Raw genomic sequence first — 16,326 nt, 5'->3', positions numbered from 1 at the left:
ACTTATGTGAAGAATTACTTAACCTATGATTTGAAATTAGTAGCTGTAGTGTATATTTTGAAGATATGAAGATATTATCTTATTAGTAACGGAAATGCTCCCTTTCACATGTTTATCGGACGAACGGCCCGCTCAGCCCATAGTATTATTGGACCGGCTAAAAATATTTTTGCATCTCCAATATTTCAGACGTTCAAATTTAATATTTCAGATGTTCAAATTTAATGTTTCAGACGTTATGAAAATTTGTTACCATAGTTATTTCCGTATGTTGCATCCTGAAAATCTCTTGCGTATAGATCTAGACTCGAAAAAATTATCCATTCGAGTTAATTACTATATATCTCCAATATTTCAGACGTTCAAATTTAATGTTTCAGACATTATGAGAATTTATTGCAGAAGTTCTTCGAGAATATTGCATCCCAGAATCTCTTGTGTACAGATTCGGACCCGAAAAAAATTATCCATTCGAGTTAATATTTTCGCATCTCCAATGTTTCAAATGTTCAAATTGAATGTTTCAGACGTTATGGAATTTTGTTGCAGAAATTATTTCTGTATGTTGCATCTCGGAATATAGGAATTAACTCAAATGGATAATTTTTTTGTCTGGATCTATGTGCTTTTTTGGTGCATTTTTTGATGTTGCGAACGTTGATTTCAAATGTTGCAGACGTTAGTCTTTGATGTTGCGATGGGCAGTTGTAACGTTTGATATATCGGACGTTCGGGTGCTAGCTTTGCAGTATCAACAGTGTGAGATATATACTGATCACAAGAGTTTGAAATATATATTCACTCAGATATATCTTAACTTAGACAACGTAGATGGTTAGAGTTATCAAGCATTATGATGTGGGAATTCATTATTTTCCTGAAAAGGTAAATATAGTTGCAGATGCCATAAGTTAGAAAGCACACTGCGGATATGACCATGCTGCAAGAAGCTCAACCAGCTTTGTGTGAAGAGTTCTGACAACTAAACCTGGGATTTGTTGCGGATATGGAAGCCGTATCTATGGAAATAGAACCTATCTTGGATGAGAATATTCCAAAAGGTCAGACAGAAGATAAACAAATTAAGGAGATCAAGCAGAATATTAAAGTAAGAAAAGTCCCGAGAATCTTGGATGAGACATGCATAGTATGGTTTGGTAAGTACATATGTGTGCTAGACAAAAGGAACTTAAGGAGTTAGTTCTTAAAGAACCCCACGAGGTAGCTTATTCTATTCACCCAAGCAGTGTGTAAGGGAACCGTCCAAATAATATTCTAATTAATCAATAGGAGGATCATTATTCATAATCACAACCTCAATGATTAACCATAGTATCATCTCGGTAGTCCCGGTACGTGTTTTGTGTCCAAGATCGGAACACATACCTTTACAACATATAGCATTACAACAGAGCTTAAGAAAGAGCAAGTAATTAACATTATATTACAAGTTCTTAAGCACTACCAAGTTATTACAATTGACAATAAATGAGAGAGCTAGAAGGAGACTAAAACCTGCTTAACTCCTAGCTAACAAAAGAAACTATGTAGCGAAATCTAAAGCTATAAACGGCATGGATAGATCCATATACCCTTAGGCTCTATCACAAAGTACGCCAACTAAGTAGAATGCACTACTTATGCCCGCCACTACCCTCAACAGGCATGAAGTAGCCAAACACCGCTTTCTCCTCACCTGCAAAACTTGTAGAGTAGCTGAGTACGAAGGTACTCGCAAGACTTAATCAGATCGACTCCAAGGATTATGCATTGAATTGTTAGCAAGAAAAAGACCTCAAAGTTAAGTACATTAATATGCTTAAGCAACCTAGACATATATGTGAGCACCTAAACTTAACTAACAACAATACAATTATACCTTGCAATGACCAACTGCACATAAATGTAACCGGAACCATCATGAACATGTATGTAACACGAACCATCTTCCCCATGACCAACATATCCAACCACAAACCACAACTCGTGACTCTAAAATGGTGTGCATGGACAGAAGATATACTCATGACCGAGAGCGCGACAGTTCAAACTATTTTTACACCCTGCAGGGGATACTCCTTTACCCACATGACACGAGGATCATTCGTCTTGCATGACCACACAGGTCCATACAAGGGGTACTTATGACAACTTTTCCCAATAAGCCCCAACCATTTGTTACATACATCGCTCGGCGCGGAGGTATCCATAACTACTCCCGTAGTAAACTAGATGCCTCTACAAGCACTCTCGCTCACACCGTCGATGTTCAGGTCCAAATTATCACAGCTACAGAGGTATTCGGCTTACCTTACCATTAGGTCAGCATGTGGTGAGTACGGAAGTGCTAAAGCCAAGAGCGGCCAATGGTCGGTGCTTAACCAATGCAAAACGGTCTATGGTATCCGGGCTCCCTTCTCGAACTACCTCGGGAACCTCCTCCAGGGCAGATGATACTCCTAACATCGTCCACATCTCGTCTCATTCTCACATCTCAATCATCTCAACAACATAATCAATAGTGTGAAACATTAAGTAAGCCCTAAGTTCGCGAACAACAGAATCACCGTCGCTCGACTTCTACCGATGACTCATGCATTGCTAAGCATGCCAAAAAACCCTTAGGCTAGACATCAACAATATAATTGAGGTGACAAGGATGAAGATAATCAATAATTCAAGGTAGAGGATATGCAATACAACATAGGTTCTACCCATTTTTGCCTGACATCGACTCGCTACTCATGCAAACATACATAAGCATAATTTATCAAATTTTGATTTCATTCAATTCAACACAATGGTTCAATATACTTAGATGCTTGCCTTGCTTCTCTGCAGGCTGCCTGATGCTACCTGCACAGAATTCATAGAAGTGGGGTGCCTCAGTGTCGTCCTTGCTCGCCTGAAATGTCGGATCGATGCTCTCTAAAAGAAACATGGGTGCAATGCATAAATAAATGAACAATGCAAAAAAGGATGCATAAAATGCATGTTCAAGTAATAGTGGGGCGCTGAGACTCGAAGACATTCGTAAAATACCGCTAAGGGACTAGGGCTTCAAAGTGTGAAACCCTGAATAAGCCAACTTAAAGTTCACCAAGCCTTCAATGACCGCCAGTGGCTGGCGGTCAGACTGGCCCTGGCATGGCGGTCAGACAGGCGGCCAGCAGAGAGTTTTGGGGGCTGACGGTCGAACCGACGTTGATCCGGTGGTCAGACCACCCACCAACGGTCATATCGACCCTAGCGGCGATCTAAACCATGTATAGAGCCCTCACTTCGGACCTTCCGGTCCTAACTGGCGGTCAGACCAACCCTAGTGGCGGTCAGACCGACCCTAGCGGCGGTTAGACCGCCAGGCCTTGCCAGACAGCCGCTGGGGTCGGTTTGACCGCTAGGCCTTGCTAGCAGCACCCTTGTGGGGTTGGCGGCGAGAGCTCTGGCGAGACCCTCGACCACAAAGGGTATCTAAATGCTTTATGGGACTAGTGGAATGTTTCTAAAGTGACTTGGACTACCTTCACCGAGCTAAACTCAAAATGCCTCATGGATTGGAGTTAGGCTAGGTTGAGTTTTGGGCCTAAACGACATGGGGGGTTTAATTGAGCTCAAAAATAATGGAAAAAACGGTAGGGGAAGTCTCACCTTAGTGCATCGAAGCTTTCTAGCGGATGGGTTTAATTTGGGAAGGCTTCGATTTGTGGATCGGCTCTCGGGGTGGTGGTGGAGCTTGAGGTGAACGGCGGGTCTCCGACACGGGAGAAGGGGGGAGACGCTTGGGGAAGTCCTTCGGGAGCTCATGAGAGTCCCCTCCTCTGATATCCGACCCTCGAATCCCTCTCCCTTCTAGTGTTGGGTGGAGAGAGAGAGAGAGAGAGAGAGAGAGAGAGAGAGAGAGCAAATGAGAGAGTGAGAGAGGCAATTGACCACCTTAAGTCGAGCCTCTGTGTGCTGGCGGTTGTACTACGTAGGGCACCGGTCAGACTGTAGCAAGCACACGTGGCAAGCCCAAGTGGCTGCCACCTGGTGGTCAGACCGCGGGTGATCCCAGTCAGATCGCGAGAGGGGTTTTATGCTGAATCTTTCTAAGTATTCCCACTTTCCCTTCTCTTTCTTCTCCAAAGGATCTCAGGCTTTTCTAAGGAGCTCTAAACCATCTCTAGGGTATTTGAAACACCTTCGAACTAAACTTGTTGAACAATTACGTAACAACATAGGTGATAACACATGCGATAATGGTTAAGCGATGCTTAATTACAGCTTATCATTTTTGGGACGTGACAAGTGCTAAGATGTACCAAGATCTAAAAGATCGCTATTGGTGGTCTGGTATGAAACGAGAAATTGTTGAATATGTTGCATTGTGTGACACATGTTAGCGTGTGAAAGCAGAACATCAGAAGTCAGCAGGTTTGCTTCAGCCTTTGAAGATTCCTGAGTGGAAATGGGAAGAAATCGGTATGGACTTTATAGTTGATTACCCCAAACCTAGTCAGAATATGATTCTATATGGGTTATCATGGATCGCCTCACTAAGGCAGCTCACTTTTTTCTAGTTAATACTATCTATAGTGGAGCCAAGCTTGCAAAATTGTATATGTCAAGGAATGTATGTTTACATGGAGTTCCAAACAGAATAGTGTTAGATCGAGATACCCAATTTACCTTAAGGTTTTGGCAGAATCACCATGCGTCTCTCGACACAAAGCTGAATTTTAGCTCGTCATATCATCCTCAAATTGATAGTCAAATGGAACGAGTAAATAAGATACTTGAGGATATTTTACGGGTATGTGCTTTACATAATTATAACAGTTGGGACAAAAATTTAGCCTATACAGATTTTTCTTATAGTAATAATTATCAGTCCAGTTTACAGATGCCCCCATTTGAGGCATTGTTGGAAGAAAATGTAGAACTCCTTTGCATTAGAGTGAAATTGAAGAAGGTCAGGTGTTTGGACCTAAAATTGTTTAGGAAGCCGAAGAACAAGTACGAGCAATCGAAAAAAACTAAAGATTGCTCAGTTAAGATAAAAGAGTTATGCAGATAATCGTCATCGAGAAGTAACTTTTGAAGTTAGAGACTATGTATATCTCAAGGTTTTGCCTTTAAGAGGGTTACCCGATTCAAAGTTAGAGGCAAATTAGCACCTCGGTATATTAAACCTTTTTGAGGTGATTGCTAGACGGGGAGAGGTAGCTTACTAGTTAGAATTGCCACCTAAGCTCACGGATGTGCATGATGTCTTTCACATATCTCAGTTGAAAAAGTGCTTGCGAGTATGAGAAGAACAATTACCATTTGAAGAAGTAGACCCATAAGAAAACCTTACTTATGCAGAATATCTAGTCAAAATTTTAGACATCAAAGAACATGTGACTCGAAGGAAGTTTATTCGAATGTGCAAAGTAGAGTGGAGTCACCACACAGAAGAAGAGGCAATATGGGAACAACAAGAAGAGTTAAAGACAGAATTTCCTCATCTATTTGGAGATCAGTTCAGATCTCGACGATGAGATGCACTTAAAGGGGTAGGTTTTGTAACAACCCAATTTCATCATCAATTAAAATTTATTTTTATACAAAAGAAAATAAATGAATAGAATAATTAAAACCCTAAATAGTATATATGCATATGTGTGTATATACAAATGGTTTTAATTTTTTTTACAATTGTTTGATTTACATTGTTTGAATTGCTTGAATATATATTAAATAATACATGCACTTTTATATACATATATGTATGTATAAGTGTATGTAGAAATACAAGAAATAGAAATGGAAAAAAATGAAAAGGAAAAAAAAAATCTCATATGGGTTGATAACTCATCACCCAACCCTCTCTCCCTCTTCCCCACCTCTTCTCCCTTCCGGCCCGTTCGGTTAGTAGACCAGCTCACCCGGCCCGCTCTCTTTCCAATCCCTTCCCCTCTCTCTCAATTTTGGGCCACGGTGAGCTGAGTGGCCCATCTTTGTGCACGTGAGGTAGCTCAACAGTAGATCCTCTTCCTCCTCTTGCTTACTCGACAACGGAAAAAGAACATGCCAAACCGCCATGCTCGAGCTAGACTTCACCAGGAGATTGGTCAAATGAGTTCACCAAGGCTTGAAGAAGGCATAGCCCGATCGATCTTCAATCGAGCCCAATTCAAAAGGAAATTCAAAGTCCAAGAGCATCACGCCGGCCGAATCAAATCCGGCAAAATCTGATCTAATTCGGGATAAAATCCATCTAGGATTGTGTTAGCAGACTCCATGTGTTGTCCACAAACTTTTTCCTATCATATCTCCTCCAAAGCTTGAATTAATCTTGGAAACCGAGTTCAAATCGAGCCGGCTACCGTGAAACCCTAAGTGTAATGAATCCGGACTTCCCGAGCCTCGGACCTATAAATAAACACCCCCTCGACCTGGTTAGTCAGCTATACTTATAGTTACAAGTGACAAGGAACCCTCACATGATTAGAACTTGATGGTTTGTATGGTTTGATCAATCACAGTGGTAGGACTATGATTGAGGTGTTGGTTATGGTCAACTATGGTGGTGAGAACTATGGCTGAGGTATTGGAAGGTTGGTTAAGTCAAGATGGTTGGAATCTTGATGTGGTTATTTATTTATTATTATTCATTTAATTATTACTCACTTTGAACTATTTTTAAGTAAATGTTGTTTTCTGCAAAAGAGCCATAATTGCCATATTATTGTTAAAGTCTACATATGCATAATTTTTCTCATAACTTGCTAAGTACGACATGTGCTCACACTTGCTATAACCAAACAAACTCAAAGAGTTTAGGGAAGATGAGCGTTTTAAGGTGTTTTCTACGTCGGTTTGCCTGTGGTGTCATCATGAAGGATAAAGTCTACGTAGTTCCGGTGAAGTTTTATTTGTATCTTCGACCCTTGAATGTCTCTTTTGTAATATAATTAAGTACGATTAAGTTGGATATTGTTATGATTATTATCAATGAAGTCACAATATGTTGGGATTAATTCCTGGGCTCAGCATATATATGAGATTAGTCGGTTTCTTGGACTAATCTCAACACCCTCCAGGCTGGTCCAGACGGCGTGGGGAGAAGCACCGGGGGTGAGGATGACGGTGAGGATGGATGTGTAGAGAAAGGAGAGGATAAAATAGTCTATCAACTCCCAATTGGTGTCGCTAGCCACTGGCCTATGGGAGCAGCCATCAATATGGCCCTTAGCACTGAACATCCTAGCAGGAACAAGGAAGAGTTCATGCCATCTGGTGTAGTTAACATCATCTAGTGCTATGATACCAGGAAAGACTGAAAATAGGGGAATAATCTCGGGCTTGGATTATTCAGGGTAGCATTAAGGCTATATATAGTATAATGTATAAACAGAGTTTATCTCTAACTCCGAGTCTATCTCTATGTCAAGTCTATCTCTAAGATATCTATCTATACATTAAATTAGTTTATCTCCAAACTAAATTAGTTATCTCTAAACTGTCAAATCGATTCCAACAACCTCGATCAACTGAACATGACTGTAGCTGGATCCAGAATAGTAGCATGCAGGGTCAGCCGACTGACACGTGGCACATGGATGGTGCATGGTTGTGCTAGCACTATTGTCGGACGAGCAACAATTCTGGTCAATAATATTCCAACACACTCTTGCAATGTCAATTAGGAGCGCCACAGAACTTGAGATTGGACAAAAAATGCTGGAAAGAATTATTTGGCAAACCCTTGGTGAAGATGTCTGCATACTGGAGAGTCGAAGGGACGTGTAGAACACGAACATCCCCCAGAGTAATCTATTTGTCGAATATCTAACTACAGGGTATATGCGCATAAGGAGTGTACCATACACGGATAAGGCACATCATATACTAGATGGACAACTCTGGATATTGTGGATTCGAATTTGTGGGACCTGATATACTCGAAGATCATGAAAACCTATACTAGAAAGGTCTCGATCTGGTTAACCAACTCGAGTACTACTAGTATTCAAGCTAGATTCGATTGCCTTGCCTTGACCGACAAGACAAATGACTCCTTACTGACTACGGTGGATCCAGGGTACTACCAGGATCCCTATATAAGGCGGAGACCCAGACCCCCAACGGGGGATGGAGAACAACTCATGACAGATCAATGCCTACACAAAACTCGACGCAAGCACCCAGATCCTAGCTTTGGAGATACTTGGTGACTTCAACATTAGATTAAGTTTAGATCTGATCTACTCAATTGTAATATGTTTAGCTACCTTGCTTGTACTTGAGACAATCCATATACAACATTATTAACATAGGATGTAGGGTATTATTTCGCTTCGAGGGCCCGAACCGTATACATCGCATGTCTTATTTCCTGTTCGATTTCTGATCTTGAAGGTACCCAGTTCAATCATGGACATATTATCAGAAACTAATCTTTGACAGTTGGCATGCCAAGTAGGGGATTTTCATTTGTTTTTCAGGATCGATCATGTCTCAAGTGCGCGTTCGCATCGGATTCTCCTGCACTGGCTTCTACGACCACTTCGAGTCGACAACAGTCATCTTCGCATCGCCTCATGCCAGCTTTGAAATCATCTTCAAAACAATGGCATACCGCCAGGATGATTAAGGTGAACTCATCCACACCAATATCATCGAGTCTAACCCATTGTACGCATACCGCGAGGTGGGACACCTCGAGTGGGATCCCAAGGAGCCTAACGTTCTTCAATTCATAGACACCGACAGTGACAGTGAGAGTCAGGAAAGTGGCAATGACGGCTCCATCGACGGCTAGAGCAGTCAAACAGATTGATTCATGTTTATGGCCGGAGCTGACAACACACCTATCGAGCAGAATGTGGGAGGTTCGGACACCGTGATGAATGATGGTGAAGGAATCCCTGAGGATCCAGTAGCTACAGCCGCCGCCCAAGGCAACAATGTCGCTGGAGGATTTCCACCAGGGACGTCCATAGCTGGGGCTTTGCAGGCCCCCGATATCGCCCATCATCGACGGGCGGTGAAAAATTAGGGGAACCCCGATATTCGATGTTGACTTGGTCTAGGAACACCTACGGTTCAAGTAATTCCTCCACCCGTAATTGTTTCAAGATCGAGGGACGAACTCCCTCAACATAACGGTCGCGGAGCAACATCGGCTCGACCACAGCCAAGTCTAGGCAGTGGTGTTTTTAGTACTTCATAAGCTAATGTCCAAGGTGCTTTTATGATTATGAGGTCCTTCCCCGAGTTGGATGTGACAAATTCTCTAACCCCGATGGTCAATCAGCACAAGATTCTGCTCGATGCGGCTTAGATCCAAGTGGCTCGAGTGAATAACCCCATCGGCTCTAGGCACCCTAGTCAGCAAGGTGATGGTTTGAGGAGTTACGGACGTGGACATCCTCGAGTCGAGGGATCCCAAACGGGAAGCTCGGGTTGTCGAGCTCGAGTGCAGTCTTGTGGGCCAAACTGTAACTACCCCATTCATAGGCGTAAGAACCAGGAAGACCTAAGGGACCGCATCCCTCATGACAGGCATGATCTACGAAGGGTGATAGACAACTGCTGTGAGAAACGCTGTGATGACCGTCGTCATTATAACAACCCCAAATCTCCAGTATGAGACGGTCGACGTGACTCTCCTATTCAAAGGAATAGGCGTGATAGTCCTCCCCCATCTCCTCCTGAAGAGTTCAACGTATGATGTGAAGCCTTGGCACCTGAGCTCTGGTCGATATGATGGCTCGAGAAGTTCAAGGCAGGCCCGATCTAGAAGTATGATGGAAAGCTCAACCCCAACGAGTGGTTACAGATCTACACCACTGTTATTTGAGTGGCTGGTGGTGATAGCAGGGTAATGGCCAATTACCTACTGACTGCCCTCGATGGAGTTGAAGGTCCTAGTTGCTGAACCTTCCGCCCAAATTGATTCGATCGTGGGCCGAGCTGAAGGCTTAGTTCATCGCCAACTTTCAGGGAACGTTCGAGTGCCCAGGAAGGGAAGACGATCTTCACCAGCTGAACAAAGGTAAAGACGGATCTCTTTAAGACTTCATTCATAGGTTTAATGACAGGAGCAATACGATCCCGGACATCTCCTATTGCTGAGACATCATCGCCTTCAAGCGTTGCATCAAGAAAAAAGATTTGGTCGGGAAGCTAGCTACCTGAAAGATGAATATGGCAAAAGAACTTTTCGAGCTAACTGACAAGTGAGCGAAGCGTGTTGAAGCCCAGGAACATGCCAAAAACCCTTAGTCTGGCGTGGACAAGCCCGAGTCCTCAAAGAATGAAGGGAAGAAGAGACCTAGTGACAAGCGCAAGGGTCCGAACACGACCGTAGCTGCGGCTGATAGGAGCAAGTCGCGCAACACCGAAGATGATAATGGCTTGAGCCGTGGTGGTAGAAAGTGGTGTCCCATCCATCGGACCAACCAACATGACTTTGATGAATGTTACGTTATCAAAAAGAAGCTCGACGATAAGCTTAAGGCTGATATTACTGATTACCATAGAAAGCAGGACAAGCCAGACACAAAGGACGATGAGCCCAAATTCTGTAGGGACGACCAGAGCCTGGCACACATCTTCGGAGGGTCCGCCTCGTACGAGTCTAAGAGGCTGTACAAGGTGGTCAAAATGGAGGTCAACCTGGCTCTAACCGGGCCTCCTTGGTACCTTAAGTTGGCAGAAGTCCCGATCATCTTCTATTAAGCTGACCATCCAGCCATGGTTCTACACCCAGGTCGGTATCCGGTTGTGGTCCAGCCTACTATCCTCAACATCAAAGTCTTTAGGACATTAGTCGATGGCTCAACCTCATCTTTGCCAAGACGTTAGACAAGATGGGGATCCAAAGGTTGGAGCTCAAGACAGGAGCTAAGCCTTTCCATGGTATAACTCCAAACTCATCGACCATGCCCCTTGGATAGATTGAGTTGCCGGTCACATTCAGCGAGCCTAACAACTTCCATATAGAGAAACTAACCTTCGATGTTGCGGATTTCGAGATGGCCTACAACGTGATCTTAGGTCGCCCAATGCTAGACAGTTTCATGGCTGTAGTGCACTACGCATACCAGGTGCTCAAGATCTCATGCCCTAATGGGGTTAGAGCCATCAAGGGAGATCAACGTGCAGTGGTCAAGTGCGACAAGCAGAGCCTAGATATAGTCGAACACTTCTGCCGAACAACAAATACCTCAAGAGGCGCAGAGTCTAAGCGCTAGAAGCACCAAGCTACCACCAAGGTCAAGGACTCCAAACTCATGAGCCTCACTGATGCCTCCAGGTCTGATGATGCCACCAAAGTGGAGAACAACGATAGTGCTAAGGACAAGAAGGCTAGTGGTGGTGTCAAGGCAGTGCCTCTCGACCTGTGTGAACTAGCCAAGACATTCAAGATAGGTGTTGACCTTGATTCCAAATAGGAACTCGAGCTCATCACTTTCCTCTAGGCCAACCAAGTTGTGTTTGCATGGAAACCGTTCGATATGCCCGGAGTCCGTAGAGAGGTGATTAAGCATCAACTAGCTGTGGAACCGGCGTTAAACCTGTGGTGCAAAAACAGTGAAGATTCACAGAGGATAGGAAGTGAGCTTCTAGGAGGAGGTTGGCAAACTCCTAAAAGTGGGCTTCATCCGAGAGGTCCGTCATCGCACATGGCTCGTGAATCTAGTCTTCGTGAAGAAAGCCAACGACAAGTGGAGAATGTGTGTCGACTTCGCCGACCTCAACAAGGCTTGTCCCAAAGATCCTTTTCCCCTTCCTCACATATACCAGATAGCCGACTCTATGGTAGATTATGAATTGCTGTGTTTTCTATATGCCTATTCGAGGTATCACCAAATTAGCATGGGGATAGAGGATGAAGAAAAAACTACCTTTATTACTCCCTTTGGTGTATTTTGCTATGTAAAGATGCCTTTCAGTTTGAAGAGTCCTGGTGCTACATATGAATGGTGTATTCAAAATTATTTATAGCCCCAGATTGGACGCAACGTTGAAGCTTATGTCGATGATATTGTAGTCAAATCTAGAACCAAAGATGCATTGATTGACGACCTCAAGGAAACATTCGACAACCTTAGGAAGTATCATATGATGCTTAACCCTGAGAAGTGCACGTTCGGCGTCCCGTCTGGCAAGTTTCTTGGTTTCCTAATGTCAAGTCAAGGCATTGAGGCCAATCCGGGCAAAATCGAGGCTCTTGACCAGATGCGGTCACCTCGGACACTGAAGGAAGTTTAAAAATTGACATGATGGATAACAGCCCTTAGTCGATTCATCTCCAAGATGGTCGAATTAGAGATGCCCTTCTTTAAGTTGCTGAGGAAACATGACTGGTTTGAGTGGATGAAAGAAGCAGAGAAGGCTTTTCAAGACTTAAAAAGGTATTTGCTGTCTCTGTTAATTTCAACCTGCCTAACAAAAAAGAGGAGTTTTTTGTTTTTACATTGCAGCCACCCCACAAGTTGTGAGCATGGTCCTGGTGGTTGAGAGGGAATGCCCCGAGAAGAAGGCCAAGATCTATAAGCCACTTTACTACTCCTGATAACTTCCTAGAAGCTACGACATTATTTCCAAGTACACAAGATTACCATCATAACAACATATCTGCTGAAGGATGTTCTACGCAATAGGGAGGCTACTAGACGAATCGCGCAATGGGCAGTCGAGCTCTATGAGTTCGACATAGATTATGCACCACACATAAGCTTTAAGTCAGGAGTACTAGCGGACTTGATCATCGAATGGACAAATGTTGTGAAACAAAGCCAAACATGACCAAGGATCATTGGACGCTTTTCTTTGACGGATCACTCACGCTTCAACGATCGAGGGTTGGCATCATTCTCAAATCTCCAACGAGAGACGAACTTAGGTACTTTGTCTAATTATAATTTAAAGCTTCCAACAATGTTGTAGAATACGAAGGAATGGTAAACAGGCTTTGCATAGCTATATCACTTGGATAGATAAAAAAGAGAAAGATTCCAGAGCCTATGTGCGAGCTTTTGCCCAAGAGATAGAGTCCCGAGAACGTTGGAATCCTCGGATTTGAGTTTGAGCTGCCACCGCATCTCGTTTCAAATTTGAGTTGATTTGGAGATATGGTAGCCTCCTGCCTATATATATGCAACCCTAGAGCCTCCCCAAACCATCCCACATCTTTTGTCCAAGTCGCCAAGAAGAAATCGACACCGGAGCGCTTTGCCATCAAACTCTAAAACTCCAAGCCACTGTGCACTGTTGCTCGCCTCTTTAGAGCTTCTTCAACACCGACATGTAACCTAGGTGAGTTTCCCATGCTCTCTCGAACCTTTTTCACCACTCGTCAGAGTAGATAGGTCCCCGAAGCACCGTTCCAGCGAGTTTTCGGTGATGCACTGTCGTGGGAAGTCACCGTCGCCTTCTGTACTACTGGAGCTGAGAGCCAAAGCATCTGAGCTGTTGGATCTAGATTCGACGGTGTAGATTAGAAGCCTCTTATACCCCTTCAGTAGCCAATTTGAGTGTGACGCGTGTTCAATATAATCCCAGTCAGCCGATGCCACGTCACCGTGCCATCTCACCCAGCCACGTAAGCGTTTTCGTTGATGTGTCAAGCCACATCAGCGTTAGCAGCCCAGTTAGCTTTTCTTCTTTTGTTTGTTTTATTTGTTTTGCTTACATCATAAATAGTAAATATTACGCTCTGAATGAAAATGTTTAATAATGTTTTATAGGTTTATCTAGTTCTATTTTATAGTTTTAAATAGTTTTATAATTCAAATAAATGCTAGAAAATTCTAGGAAAATCCTAGATGGCTTTGAAAATCCTAAAAAATTCCTAGCAACATAATTTCATCTGTAGATAATCTTTTTACTCCTATTTTAATCTTTAGAAAATCATAACTTGTCAACTATAACTCCATTCTGACCCGTTCTTTCGCCGAATTGTCTGGAATGGTGTAATCTTGTGATGATGAAGTTTGTTGTGTGATGTTTGGTTCTTTTTGGATCTTGGTGTTTATGTATTGTTTTTTTTCCATGTATGTTGCAAGTAGACGCCAACGTTCAGGAGGAGCCAGAACGTCTGGAGGATCAGGATTTTGAAGACCCAACTGAGTTCAGTGAAGGCAAGTTGTGTTCTTGATCATTTTTATCCTAGTTTAACAAATGTTTTGTTTTACAAATATGCATGCTAATAATTTTGTTGAGAATCCCAAGAGTTAGGTTTTACCTTAGTTTTCCCCTTATCATCCTTATCGCCATAATATGGTTTTGGGTTATGGATGGGTAGATGATGCTTAGCCTTGCTTTGGATGGTAATTATGATAATTATTCCACAAACTTGATAATGGTCCTATGCAATAATGATAAAATACGATGGAATAATTTTTATAGCAACATGGTATAGGGATTTGTGCAGTTGGTATGATGAGATGTATGGTTGGAAAAGTGGTAGTCTTGCTCAAATCTAAGGACCGGTTCATGGGGTGAGCTTTCTATATTTACAGTATAACCACAAGCTTGGTATGGGACGGGCCTAGCCAAGTAATTTCCTTACTCTCAGCATAATATAGACCAGGCAGAAGAGCAGTGAATGGATGATGTCTTGGGATTCAAAAGGTGCAAGAGGGGCTTCCATTGTTGAGGTGGAATCATGCGGCAGTGAAACTTTAGCGGGTAGACATGTGCGAAGAGGGGGCATTGTAAAGGCTTTGTAGTGGATTCCTAGCACACACCTCAGTAGTATGTAAGAGTTCTCCGTCGGCCAACGAATGCTCAGCAAAACAGGATGAAACGTCTTGTGGATTAAGTACAACCTGTGCAGAGTTAAAAACTGAATATTCAGCAGTGCTCACGGTCATGAAAGACACTGAAAACCTACCATGATTATAACTTGATGTTTTGGTTAGTTGGGTCAATTGTGATGGTGGAAATCATAGTTGAGGATGGTCAGTCATAGTGGTGGGAACTATAATTGAGGGTTCGATCTTAGTGGATGGAACTTTGGGTAGAGGTGTTGGTTAGTTGGTTAAGTCAAGATGGAAGAAATCTTAAGGTGGTTTGTTATTCATTTAATTATTATTGCTTTTCAAATATTTTTACTTAAATGCTGATTATGCTAGAGAGTCATATTTGCCTTATTCTTGTCAAGCCTTCACATGCATACTATTTCCTTCACAACTTACTGAGTACGACAAGTGCTCACTCTTGCTATCACCAAACACTCATTAGAGAAGGTATCAAGGAGTACGCTGAAGGTGGATCGTTCTAAGATGTTTTCTACGTTGACGATGCCTGTGGGAGAGTTATAAAGGATTAGAGTCTTTGTAGTTCGTTTAGTTCCGCTACAGTTTATTTGGTTCTTCGACCCTTGAAGGTCATTTTTGTAAAACGATTAATTCGATTAAGTATGAATATTGTAATGATTATCATCAATGAAGTCATTATGTGTTGGGATTGATTCCTGGGCTCAATACATAGATGAGATTGATTTGTTTCTTGAATCGGTCTCGACAGAGGTGGTATCAGAGCTATATCGACCTGGAACGCAGCCTTAGATAGCTGGTCATCCCTAAAAAGAGGAACTTTGGAAAGAATAAAAGCTATGCTTAAAGACCCCTTACCCTCTCATCTAGTAAGGTTTACATACCCTCCTGTTGTGCTCAAACCTACAGATAGGGTCAGATTTCAACGAAGTTTGCCATTCCAATGGATTGCGCTAAGGTATCTTGCCAAGGATGCTATCGGCCTTACTTACCGACAGGGGACACCAAAAGAAGCCGATGTACAAGCAGAATTGGGATAAAAGCTTATCATATGTAGAGTTTTCTTACAATAACAGCTACCAAGCCACCCTCAAAATGTCTCCATTTGAAGCTTTGTATGGTACAAAGTGCAGAACTCCGTTGTACTGGAACGAAACTGGAGAAAGCCAAGTGTTTGGACCAGAAGTTCTTAGAAGAGCAGAAGAGCAGGTTCAGACCATATGGGAAAACTTGAGGACTGCACAGTCCCGACAAAAGAGTTATGCGGATAATCGACGAAGAGAATTGACCTTTCAAGTAGGAGATATGGTGTATTTGAAAGTCTCGCCTGTTAGAGGTCTCCGTAGGTTTAAGGTTACAGGGAAGTTGGCACCCAGGTAACCTTCTACCCTATGGGGAGATAAATATCCACCGTGGTAATTATCGTGGTGCCTACCCCCTGAAGGGGGGTGAGCCGGTCGCCGATTGCGGCCCGGCGCCGCATTGTCAGGGGTGTCAGGATAGCCTCCATAATGCCGGGACGTCAGAGTGGCGTCCATTAGCCTAGGCCTTTAATGCCGGTCACTTCCTT

Source organism: Phragmites australis, chromosome 16 (genome assembly GCF_958298935.1).
Source record: "Phragmites australis chromosome 16, lpPhrAust1.1, whole genome shotgun sequence".
NCBI classification, from domain to species: Eukaryota; Viridiplantae; Streptophyta; class Magnoliopsida; order Poales; family Poaceae; genus Phragmites; species Phragmites australis.
This window is presented reverse-complemented; position numbering follows the sequence as displayed.